Source organism: Xenopus tropicalis, chromosome 4 (assembly GCF_000004195.4).
Source record: "Xenopus tropicalis strain Nigerian chromosome 4, UCB_Xtro_10.0, whole genome shotgun sequence".
NCBI classification, from domain to species: domain Eukaryota; kingdom Metazoa; phylum Chordata; class Amphibia; order Anura; family Pipidae; genus Xenopus; species Xenopus tropicalis.
In genome coordinates, this window is record NC_030680.2 from 108,485,105 (window position 1) to 108,497,958 (window position 12,854).

The 12,854-nt window shown below is 37.7% G+C and overlaps 1 protein-coding gene across 5 annotated transcripts in view; it reads left to right on the top strand.

Moving 5' to 3' along the window:
* Window positions 1-988: 988 nt before the first annotated feature.
* The window catches only part of agl (amylo-alpha-1, 6-glucosidase, 4-alpha-glucanotransferase), a 53,385-nt gene continuing 41,519 nt past the window's right edge, over window positions 989-12,854 (top strand). For 2 of the 5 annotated variants that reach the window (XM_031901017.1, XM_031901012.1), the window contains exon 1: window positions 12,526-12,630. The gene's annotated coding sequence lies outside the window, so the exon portion shown is untranslated. Of the gene's footprint in view, window positions 1,672-12,525; window positions 12,631-12,682; window positions 12,802-12,854 lie in introns of those variants that run through there. The other 3 variants (XM_031901015.1, XM_031901016.1, XM_031901014.1) reach the window with 3 other exon arrangements.

Below are 12,854 nucleotides of genomic sequence, written 5' to 3' on the forward strand. Positions count from 1 at the left end.
TATGTTTTCTTCAGGTACTCTGGTACTCCAAAACTCCATGAAGATACAGGAAGGTTAATTGGAGCCTGATGAAATTTAAAATGAACCATTGTGTGGCTACTTCGTTTGTAAGCTTCACTGGAGTAGGGACAATGTGCAGGAAAGTTTGTATGTTCTCCCCATGTCTGTGTGGTTTTTTCAGGTACGCCTGATTCCTCCCACACACCAAAAACATACAGGCAGCTTAACGGCTCCTTAATTGACCACAGTGTGCGTGAATGTGATAGGGACCTTAGATGGTAAGCTCCGCTGGGGCAGGGAAATGCGTTGGCACTATATAAATAACAGTATATAAACAAGGTGGTTTCACAGGCTTGAAGTTAGGTCTCAGCCATCCTTACAAAAAAAATATACAGTAGATACAAATTATTATGGAGAATGCTGACCCTGCTGGTCTTTAGGATAACTAAAAATTGAAGTTTACACCTGCCTGTAGCCTAACCATAGTCTAATAGGGAATAATGTTTTTTAAAAAAAAACAATAGAAAAAATTACAAGCACCACGCCTGCTTTTGTGGCCACGCTCCAACTACCACACCCCCTTTTTTTTTTTCAAAAAATACTCCTTTTATACAGTTGAAATGGTGGCATCAGATGCAAATGTGCTATACCCTCATACTGTACTACCTAAGGAAAACAATATAGCAACTCCTACATATAAAATACAAATATAGAGAGAAGGCAGTCAGTTATAAGTGAGTTATAACTATGTACCAGTTTTGCCCCCCCCATACACAGAACTATCACTGACAGCAATGGAACTATCACTGACAGCGATATGTGCTAGCTCATGCGGCTTCTGTTCCTAAAGCGGCGGCGACAGGCCCTTTTATAAGGTTGCGCCCAATGCGTGCGTGTGACGTCAATACGTACGGGCGCAACTTTATAAGAGGGCCTGTCGCCGCAGCATTAGGAGCAGAAGCTGCATGAGCTAGCGCATTCTGCTGTCAGGGATAGGTCCATTTCTGTAATCAGTTGCGGGTTATGGTATAGCAACGCAGAGAAAGTGCCAGTGCCCCGCCGGCATGCCAACTGCAGCAATCCCACGCAAGCTCCCTGTGGCACAGCACCGCCCACTCACCCCCAGCCAAGAGGGATTTCCCAGCACCACGGCCAGCCTGTAATAATCCTATAATAAGTGCCCACTATCCGGAAATATCGGGATACGCTAAGTTCTCCATGTCAGTGCGTTATAAATCACAAATCAAAAGACTTTTAGAGCTTCTATAAGTTCCATTGAAACAATCCTAGTTAATCGACCAGCAACATCCACTCGTTATAAATAAAGTTACGTCAAATTGAAGGGGAAAAAAAGGTTGGGAAAAAAAACTTTATTGTTCGCGCACAATTGACAGGGTGGAGAGGGGGATTGTGGGAGTGCTGAGGTTACAGGAAGGTGAGAAGAAGAATGTAGTCTTTATTTATGTTGTTGTTTCTGTTGTGCCGTGTGTGACAGCTGCCGGTGTGATTTAAGCCTGCTGCCATTTCTATGAGATAATCTGGCCGTGTTTAGATAGAATCGCTCTGTACTACTGCAGGCGAATTCAAGCCCTACTAGTACATATTAGTACATTTACCTGATTGCTTTGGTCATTGTTAAAATCAGTTATTCGATTGCGCCTTAGAAAGTGGGTGAGTCTCTCCTCTTTATCCTTTTACCCCCATTCCCCCCCATTCCCCATCAGCTTTTGTCAGCCTGTTGTTTATGGGAAATGGGAATGCCATCAGCACCTTTGTTCATTAATGCTCTCATAGCCCTTTGCCCTCCTCCATTTCATTTAGTAAAAGATCTTGGTTTTCTTACAGTTGCCATTTTTGTACCAAGTGGCCTTGTTCCTCACTTTCACCTGCTTAATTCTGTTATTAGCTCTCCGTGCTATTTCTAGAGTAGTGGGATGGGAATGCATACATGCTTTATTACATGAGATTGTAGTCATTCTCACTAAATTGAAGGGGATGTTCACCTTTTTACAAGTATACAAATTTCACATGTTTATTTGTAATATAGGTTACATTATTAACAGAAATGAATTAGTAGAGCTGTCTACTCCAGAGATGTCCTTCTAGTTAATACTAAAAAGGTTTGTAGACTCAATAAGGACCCCCCCCCCTTAACCCCCTGGATGATGTCAGCGAAGTCACCTTTTGGAACCTGTGGACATGTGTCAGCTGTGTGATGTTATGCTATTGGCATTCCAGCTTTCTATAGCATTTGCAAGAATTCTGAATATTGTAGAGAGCCTCAAATCACACAGTAAACAAATACAGGTATGGGATCCCTTATGCAGAAACCCGATATCCAGAAAGCTCCGAATTAAGGAAAACCCGTCTCCCATAGACTCCATTTTAATTAAATAATTCAGAATATTAAAACTGATTTCCTTTTTCTCTGTAATAATAAAACCGTACCTTGTAATTGATCCCAACTAAGATATAATTAATCCTTATTGGAGGCAAAACAATCCTATTGGGTTTAATTAATGTTTTATTATTTTTTTAGTATATAAGGTATGGAGATCCAAATTACGGAAAGACCTTTTATCGGGAATACCCTTGGTCCCAAGCATTCTGGATAACGGGTCCTATACCTGTACTTGGGAGCCAAGTAGGTAACCAATCTGTGCAAAATGCTTAGGTCAAAGCATGAAGTAACAGCAAATCATGGAGTTAGAAATCATGTAACCAATAGAAAAGAGTTGGTGTGTGACATAACTACATAGATATCTGACCTGTATTGTTGGTAAAATGAAGCTCTGCTTCTACTTTCCTGTTCTGTCATGACACAGTGGGGAAAGAGCAGAATTCTGACAAGCAGAATTCAGTAAGCTCTCATCTTATAAATTATGTTTATTGGTGAAAAAGTTTATGACAAAAGTCAGTGGGCTAGATACTTTATAAAAACAAGTGTTCATTTTTGCTGTACACCCCTTTTCATTTTCTGCTTAGCCTGAATGGATGAAATTACCAGCAGGTGGCACTGCTGTTTTAAACTCGTGATTTTGGCAGTTAAAAATGTGTGTTATCTTAAAAGCTAGGAAAAAAACCTAACTAAAAATTGCAAATGTGCTCAGAAGAATACTCCAAGAAATCACAAACATCACTTCTCATTGCTGCACATTCCTACTACCAGTTGCAACATTTTTTGCCAATATTTCAAGAAGCACATATCTGTGCAGTAAAAAACTCCCCTTCTGGGTGTTAATATGAAGGTAGGACATTACAGAGGGGCAGGAGTAGAAGTATTGTGGGTGGGAACTGAAGTAGTGACAAATGTCTAGTTGCCATAAGCTCCACTTCTTTATTCTTGCAAATATAATCAGATGTACTTGTTTACAGGCACACAGCAATCAAGTGACTTGCTTTTAAATGCCAGTTTTCTAACTAGGTGCATAATTAGAATTAGCGTTGATCACTCTACTATAAGGTACAAAATGAAAGCAAGATCTGATTGGTTGTCATGGGTTATATCACTGGTGCAATTTAGCACCAGCATTAATACATTATTCTGACTTTGTAATTAGGTGAGATGAAGCTAATTATAGCACCAAAGTTGTGGTGTAAAAATAATATACCAAATATATACCCTTCTAAGACAGTACAATATATATCAGCACCTTAAATCTAATTCCCCTTGTCTCAAAATGGTAACATGTAATAAGGTCAAAATAATGCCCATTGGATTCATTCTATGTGTTTATTGTTTTTTACTCTTGAGCTACTATTGAAGATACTAGTGGGGATGCTTGGATAAATGCAAGTTACTCACATATATATATATTAGGTATGGGATCTGTTATCTGGAAACCCATTATCCAGAATACTCCGAATTCTGGGAAGGCTTTTTCCAATAGACTTCATTTTAATTAAATAATTCGGGTTTTTGGAAGTTATTTGCTTTTTCTCTATAATAATGAAACACTACCTTGTACTTGATCACATAAATTTGGGCACCCCAATTGATTGAAATCAATACTTAGTTGAGCCTCATTTGCAAATGTAACAGCCTTTAGACACCTCCTATAGCCTTTGATGAGTATCTGGATTTTTTTTGCTGCTTGGGCTTGGGAGTTGATGCAGCCTAGTCGTCCCCCACTAGTGCAGAGATTACACAGGTTCCCTCTCCATATTGTACATAGCACAGCTATTGGGACCTCAAATGAGCATAAATACATATAGGGGCTGATTTACTAATCCACGAATCCGAATGGGAAAAATTGGAATTGGAAACGAACATTTTGCGACTTTTTCGTAAATTGTTGCGACTTTTTCGTAGCCGTTACGATTTGCGTGAATTGTCGCGACTTTTTCGTAGCCGTTACGATTTGCTCGTATATTGTCGCAACTTTTTCGTATTGAGCCCTCGTAAACGGCGGGCAAACCTTTCAGACTTTGCATGATTTTGAAGCCTCCCATAGGACTCAAGGACACTCTGCAGCTCCAAACTGGCCCAAGGAAAGTCACGATACTGAAGCTTGAATGAATCCAAAACTTTCGTACTCTGCGCGATGGCCATGAAAAAGTCGCGACAATTTGCGCAAGTAGTAACGCCACAAAAAAGTCATAACGGCTACGGAAAAGTCGCGTCAATTTACGAAAAATTTGCAAAATACCGATCATTACGAAAAAAAACCGCATTGGGGCGCTTTTCGGACGTTCGTGGATTAGTAAATGTGCCCCATAGTGTGCTTCCTGAGCTTTGTTGCCCAACCTGCAGTCCTTCATCTTTCCATATGACTGTTACTGGGCACTGTACCTCCACCAATCCACTTTTTAAGAATCCTAATCCTTTTGTGGCAGTCCCCCAGTGGAACCAGGCCCCTGACCAGACTCCTGCCTGCCCTCCCTGATGGCAGCCCAGAACACAGTTTCATAATATTATAGTCCAATATTTACAGTCACAGATTCATTAAGTATAAGTATTGGATGTCTGTATAAAATACAGATCTAAGCTTAGCTGTGTTATTTTTATTTTTTTTAAGTAAAATCAAAAAATGAAAAATTCCAAAAAACTGGGTGCTGCTGCTAGAAGTTGGCAGAGGGGGAGTTTTGATGTTGACATTGCTCCCGCACAGGGGACAAAATGCAGAAAATTCCTTTGTATTGCAAACATTTTTAATTGTGCAACTGTGCAAACCAGTCTTATCATGTTTTGTATTGTGATTGCCAACATAGGATACAGGTATAACAGCTCAGCAGGCTTCATCATCCAATGATACAATATGACAGCTATGTAACTTTCTTGCACGTTTGACCATTTAATCCTCATAGAAAGCGGCCAACAATATACAAATTCATTAAGCCATTACACAAGTGATCACCATTTATAAGGATATATTTTACAGTTTATGGTGCTTGTGTATTATAAATTGTTACTTATAATGTACTTTTATTATGAGTATAATCACAAAATTACAAGATAATCACTAGAGCTATATAACTGTCATTGTTATTATGTGATTCCCCAAACCAGTTTCTTCATACTTTTTGTTCTGTTGTTGTGAGAATCAGTATCTAAACTTAGAAAATAAGGGCAAATTTTATTTACAACACGTTTTGTATGAACATCTCTTAGCAGCTGACCCTGTAGTATGGTGGGTCCAGGTGCTCAAGCCCCAGACCTTCAGCATTGGGAGCTAACTTAGGGATTTTCGGCTTAATTTAGGGAAAAACGGCTGGCACTATTCCAGATCATCGCCACAATTATACATAGATGGCCTTACCCATTTTGTGCCCCACAGGGAACTTAATCATAGGCTAAATTCAAACACAAAAACACACACTATTTAAAAGGGAACAGCTAATCATATTCTTGAAAGGCTCAGCCAATCAGAAGTAAGATAAGTTCAACTGATTGGTAGGTTTGGAACCAAAGTTCCTATTGGTTACAAGAGTTATAATTGTGTAAATACAAGGTTATTTACTATAAATACATTTGGCAATAATTGTGCAAATACAAGATAACATATAACAAGAGACATTGTATTCAAAGTTTAATCCATAAGGTTGTCTTGTTCCTAAGTAAAATATTTATCTAATTTCTCTTTTAATAAGATCATTCACCATATCACCTCCTCTCTGACTCGATGTCACTCTGTCTATACCCATAACTGTTAAGTTGGATAAAGACCCATTTGTACATTCACGAAAATGTTTGGCAACTGCACTTAATATCTGTGATATTTAAGATATGTTCTCTAATTCTCTCTTTAATTTCCTGCTGATTTGACCTATATATTGTATTTTACACTTTTCACATGTTAATGTGATAAGTAAATAACATATTTTGTGTTGAAATCAATACAATATTTTTTTTAATATGTCTTGCCTCTAACTGTGGAGGTGAATGATTTGGTTTTATTAACTTAATTACAGGTGATACACTGTCTCGAGCCACATTTATACGTCCCTACTGTTGATAATCAAGTCTTATTTGTCTTTTTAGATTCAGTGAGGCTAGGAGACAATATATTACCTAAAGTTTTAGCTTTTCTGGTTACGTACCTATGACTATTATTTAAAATTTTTCCTAGGATCGGTTTTTAAAATAGTTAAATTATTATTAATCATTTTCTTAATTTTGTTTAAATTATGGACTGAAAGTGAGTAGGCAAGATAAAACTTTCCAGATTTTCCTGAGCATATCCCCTCTCTCTCTATTATGTCTATTATGCAAATCTTTGGATTTTAGAATAAAATCTTCCTCTTTTGAGCAAATACGTCTTAGACCAAAACTGACTGTAGGGTATATTACGTATAAGGTGCTTTGGGTGACACGATCTAGCATTTAAAATACTGTTAGCTGAGCAGTCTTTTCGAAAAATAGTAGTGACTATGGTGTCATTTTCAATCAACAAAGTTATATCAAGATAATTTAAAGACTTAGAATTAATATCATATATGAACTTGAGATTATATGTGTTTGTGTTGATGTATGTGATAAAATCTTGAAACTGACCAACAGTATCAGACCATATTAGTATAATATCATCAATAAACTGACCATAATACTAAATATGTTCTAAAAAAGGATTTTTGTTACCAAAAACGTGTTTCTCCTCCCACCATCCTAGGAAAAGATTTGCATAGGAGGGGGCAAATTTTGCACCCATTGCAGTGCCACAGCATTGTAAATAATATTGTCCATCAAACAAGAAAAAAATATGTATCAAAAGAACTTGAATTGTTTATAATAAAAAGGAAATTAAATTTGTGTCATAATTATTGTAGTGTCTCAAATGAAATTCAGTGGCTTTTAGTCCCAGTTCATGGGGTATGCAAGAGTACAAAGAAACCACATCAATATATCCCCACCTAAAGTTTTCTTCCCACTGAAATCTACTCAAGGCATGACTACTGTCTCTCAAATAGCTGGGTAGTCTCAATACCAAGGGTTGTAATAAGTCAATGTACAGTGGTGTGAAAAACTATTTGCCCCTTCCTGATTTCTTATTCTTTTGCATGTTTGTCACACAAAATGTTTCTGATCATCAAACACATTTAACTATTAGTCAAAGATAACACAAGTAAACACAAAATGCAGTTTTTAAATGAGGGTTTTTTCTATTTAGGGAGAAAAAAAATCCAAACCTACATGGCCCTGTGTGAAAAAGTAATTGCCCCCTGACCCTAATAACTGGTTGGGCCACCCTTAGCAGCAATAACTGCAATCAAGCGTTTGCGATAACTTGCAACGAGTCTTTTAAAGCGCTCTGAAAGGAATTTTGGCCCACTCATCTTTGCAGAATTGTTGTAATTCAGCTTTATTTGAGGGTTTTCTAGCATGAACCGCCTTTTTAAGGTCATGCCACAACATCTCAATAGGATTCAGGTCAGGACTTTGACTAGGCCACTCCAAAGTCTTCATTTTGTTTTTCTTCAGCCATTCAGAGGTGGATTTGCTGGTGTGTTTTGGGTCATTGTCCTGCTGCAGCACCCAAGATCGCTTCAGCTTGAGTTGACGAACAGATGGCCGGACATTCTCCTTCAGGATTTTTTGGTAGACAGTAGAATTCATGGTTCCATCTATCACAGCAAGCCTTTCAGGTCCTGAAGCAGCAAAACAACCCCAGACCATCACACTACCACCACCATATTTTACTGTTGGTATGATGTTCTTTTTCTGAAATGCTGTGTTACTTTTACGCCAGATGTAACGGGACACGCACCTTCCAAAAAGTTCAACTTTTGTCTCGTCGGTCCACATGGTATTTTCCCAAAAGTCTTGGCAATCATTGAGATGTTTTTTAGCAAAATTGAGACGAGCCTTAATGTTCTTTTTGCTTAAAAGTGGTTTGCGCCTTGGAAATCTGCCATGCAGGCCGTTTTTGCCCAGTCTCTTTCTTATGGTGGAGTCGTGAACACTGACCTTAATTGAGGCAAGTGAGGCCTGCAGTTCTTTAGATGTTGTCTTGGGGTCTTTTGTGGCCTCTCGGATGAGTTGTCTCTGCGCTCTTGGGGTAATTTTGGTCGGCCGGCCACTCCTGGGAAGGTTCACCACTGTTCCATGTTTTTGCCATTTGTGGATAATGGCTCTCACTGTGGTTCGCTGGAGTCCCAAAGCTTTAGAAATGGCTTTATAACCTTTACCAGACTGATAGATCTCAATTACTTTTGTTCTCATTTGTTCCTGAATTTCTTTGGATCTTGGCATGATGTCTAGCTTTTGAGGTGCTTTTGGTCTACTTCTCTGTGTCAGGTAGCTCCTATTTAAGTGATTTCTTGATTGAAACAGGTGTGGCAGTAATCAGGCCTGGGGGTGACTACAGAAATTGAACTCAGGTGTGATAAACCACAGTTAAGTTATTTTTTAACAAGGGGGGCAATCACTTTTTCACACAGGGCCATGTAGATTTGGAGTTTTTTTTTCTCCCTTAATAACGTAAACCCTCATTTAAAAACTGCATTTTGTGTTCAATTATGTTATCTTTGACTAATAGTTAATGGTTTTTGATGAGCAGAAACATTTAAGTGTGACAAACATGCAAAAGAATAAGAAATCAGGAAGGGGGCAAATAGTTTTCACACCATTGTATATGCAGAGGTTTTCACCTATATATCCGATGCCCGTTATTATTGGGCGCCCTAAAGGACAACTATCTGTTTTAATCATTTGTATTAAGTACAACTACCTGACCACATTTGTCTGCTTTTCTTTTTACAATGTTATCATTTTCTTTAGGGCCTTAAGGTGGCCACACATGTGGCGATTTTAGATCTTTCGTGCGACCTTTCGTGCGAAAGATCATACAATCTGCCACTAACCGTTCAGGGCTGAAACGGCAGGTTAGATTTTGGTTTAAATTTACCGTTAAATAAATTTAATTTAATCATACCTTACAAGCACCAACTTTTTCGATATCTGGTTCTTTATTCTTCTGCAACTGTTCCAATTATAACACCATGTTCATATCATTAAAGTTAGAAATATGGGATCGCAAGAAAATAGGGATGTCCTTTTCAACCTCTCAACCTTATTATCACTTTCTGCAAAAAAATGTTTTTCTAGCAACAATTTATGTACAAATCTATTTATGTCAGTAATTGTATTGAACAGATCAAAGTTCTTTAATGGACAGGACTCCTCTTTAGGACTCCTCTTCTTCGCCGGATTAGCTTTTTGTTTCTCCATTTCTGCCAGTTGCCTTTCATGTTTTTTAGTAGAGGAATAGGACCTTGGTCAATTCTCTTCCTCCGAAAATACATCTTTTATATGTGTTTCTCTTAAAACCTGTGGAGAAAGAGGAGAGGAGGAGCAGCCACCACTATCTGATTTATTGGTACTTTCATAATAAAATTGGTACCTGAAAAACTAATTTTTTTATCTTTTGTTGTTTTCAAGATGGATTTGTGTACAAAATTCCTGCTACGATCTGCTTTGTACAATCTTTTGCGTTTGTCAGTAAATTGTGTCCAATTATATATTTTTGTGTGGCTCAAGACTGTCACCTGTAACTATGTTAATAAAACCAAATCATTCACCTCCACAGTTACAGGCAAGACATATGAAATAAAATATTATATTAACTGCAACACGAAATATGTTATTTACTTAACATGTGAAAAGTGTAAAATACAATATATAGGTCAAACCAGCAGGAAATTAAAAGAAAGAATTAGAGAACATATCTTAAATATCACTGATATTAAGTGTAATATAACAGTTGCCAGACATTTTTGTGAATGTACAAATGGGTCTTTATCCTACTTAACAGTTATGGGTATAGACAGATTCTGAGCCAGAGAGGAGGTGAATGATCTTATTAAAAGAGAAACTAGATTTATATTTTACTTAGGTACAAGACAACCTGATGGATTAAACTTTGAATAAGATGTCTCATGTTATGTGTAATTTCAGTGCCAAATGTATCTATAGTAAATAACCTTGTATTTGCACAATTATAAACTTGAACTTGTAACCAATAGAAACTTTCCAATGAGTTGAACTTATCTTACTTCTGATTGGCTAAACCTTTCACGAATATGATTAGCTGTTACCCTTTTAAATAGTGTGTGTTTTTGTGTTTGAATTTAGCCGATGATTAAGTGCCCTGTGGGGCATGAAATGTGTAAGGCCATCTATTTATAATTGTGTATAATTAATACATTTTGGAATGCTTTTAACCTAAACTCAGTATTTTCAACTTCAATTGGCGTTGATCTGGAATAGCGGAAATTCCCTAAGTTAGAAAATAAGGGGGCAGTATTCGGCTGTTCCCTATCCACTTTCATAACTTTTATTCCTTTAAGTAGTTCTTTATAAAGCTTGAGGGGCACACATCCCCAGCTCTCTTTAGGACTCATACAGAGATGTTTTAGAGTACGATAGTCTGGGCATTTGACATAGGCTGAGGTGTGCCAATAAATGTTTTTATAAATCCAATTATATATTATTGTAAACTATGGAAAAGGAGAGTTGAGCACTGAAGCATAACAGCCATACATGTGAAAAGTGAGGTGCATGGAAGGGAAATCAATATATAAAAAATGTAACAGGTTGTGAGAGAAATAGGCAGTGGACTAGTAGTGTTGATGTTTCATATGGAGGATTAGTAATGCTTGCATATAGGAAGAGAGAGATGCTGTGGACTAGTAGTGGTAATGTTTCATATGAAAGATTATTAATGCATGTGTATTGAGAAGAATAAATGGTGTAAATGCCAGAAATATCAGACAACTGATAAACAATATGTCATTTGATCATTTGTCAGTATTTTTTCCCCCCAGGGCTCCCCTTCGGATGTTGTGGCTTAGACCCAATACCCTTTGACCTGCCTTAATACTGGTTTATGGAGCTGGGTTATATTAATGCTTGGACCTGGGGGTATTCCTGATAAGGGATCTTTCCATAATTTGGATCGCCATACTTTGTCTGCTAAAAATTGTTTAAACATTAAATAAACCCAATAGGATTGTTTTGCCACCAATAAGGATTACTTATATCTTAAGATCAAGTACAAGGTACTGTTTTATTATTACAAAGAAAAGGGGAATCTTTTTTAAATTTAAAAAAAAAACATTTAATAAATCTATTTGACATATAAGCCCTTATTTGTGAAGGGTTAAGAGCGATAAGGGTTCCGGCATCTCTTAGCAGCCCTACTGCACACTGCTTCCTGTGTATGAATAAAAATCTGGCACAAGGTGCAGAGCACAGTGCTGGCAGGAGCTCAGAATCCCTGTACTTTAACCCTGCTGTTAGCAGATAGCAGGTATAGGGCTCTCTACAACTTGCAACCCTAAGTGCTCCTTACTTCTAAGTTCCTCAATCTACTTTTTTTTCTAATTGCAAAAAAATACTCACATTTGGCTTGATTTAAAGGTGGGCATAATTGAAAAGAGCTGTTCATTTTGCTAGGTTGTCAAATCAACAAATCATTGCTCAATTTGTCCATTCAGATGGTGGGCCAATATTTAGACACATACATAGGCCAATAAACTACCAAATTCGGATAACAAAATTTGCAACAAATTTGAGCTGCTGATTCAGGTCCAATAATTGGGCAGATATCGATTGGGCAGGCTTGATTTTTCTGTGGGATTGAGACCCACATTGGCTCGTTGATGCAGTCCTCGCTTCGACTTTTCATATCCCCCTCATTGCAATGCAATTGTATTAGCATGATATCGCTCGCCCAAGGTGGGCATCTCAGGGGATAGATTTGCTCGTTTGGTGACCAATCAAATGAGCAAATCTTACCATGTATGGCCACCTTGAGATCAGCTTATTCTAGAGGAGGATTCCAGCATGAGTCAGTAATTTCCTGTTCACTACAGCAAACAGGGCATTTGTGTGGTTACAGTTAAAGTAAAATGTAATCTCATACTCTAAGAAAAAACATAGTAAAAGCCTGTTTGTGAAAAATAATTATTAATCATCCACTACTGTTCAAGTACAGTTCCCCTTTAAGGAATCCAAGCAGTGAGTGTGTATTTAGCACTATGCATTGCAGAGGGAGGGCTGAGATGTGCTATTTCTAGTGGGAGGTCCCTGCTCTTTGTCCTGTCCTGACTCTATAACTCTGCACGTCCTGCATTCTGTGGGTTTCTCAGGGACATTTGGAGGGTCTTTGTAGGAGGTGTACAGAAGAGGAGGTGAGCTGAATATATATTTAGATGGATTGCTGTGTAATAAGAGTTGTTTGCCTCTGACAAGCAGCATTTACGCTATCCAGCTAGGGATACTGTTATAATTAGAGGAAACCCTAGTATCGTTCTTTCCTAAACAGCTGATACATTTTGCAGAATATCAAAAGCTTAAAAGATGTAAGTTATAGATTAAGACTTGGGTAAAACTTTAATCGTTCTGTGCTTAATTC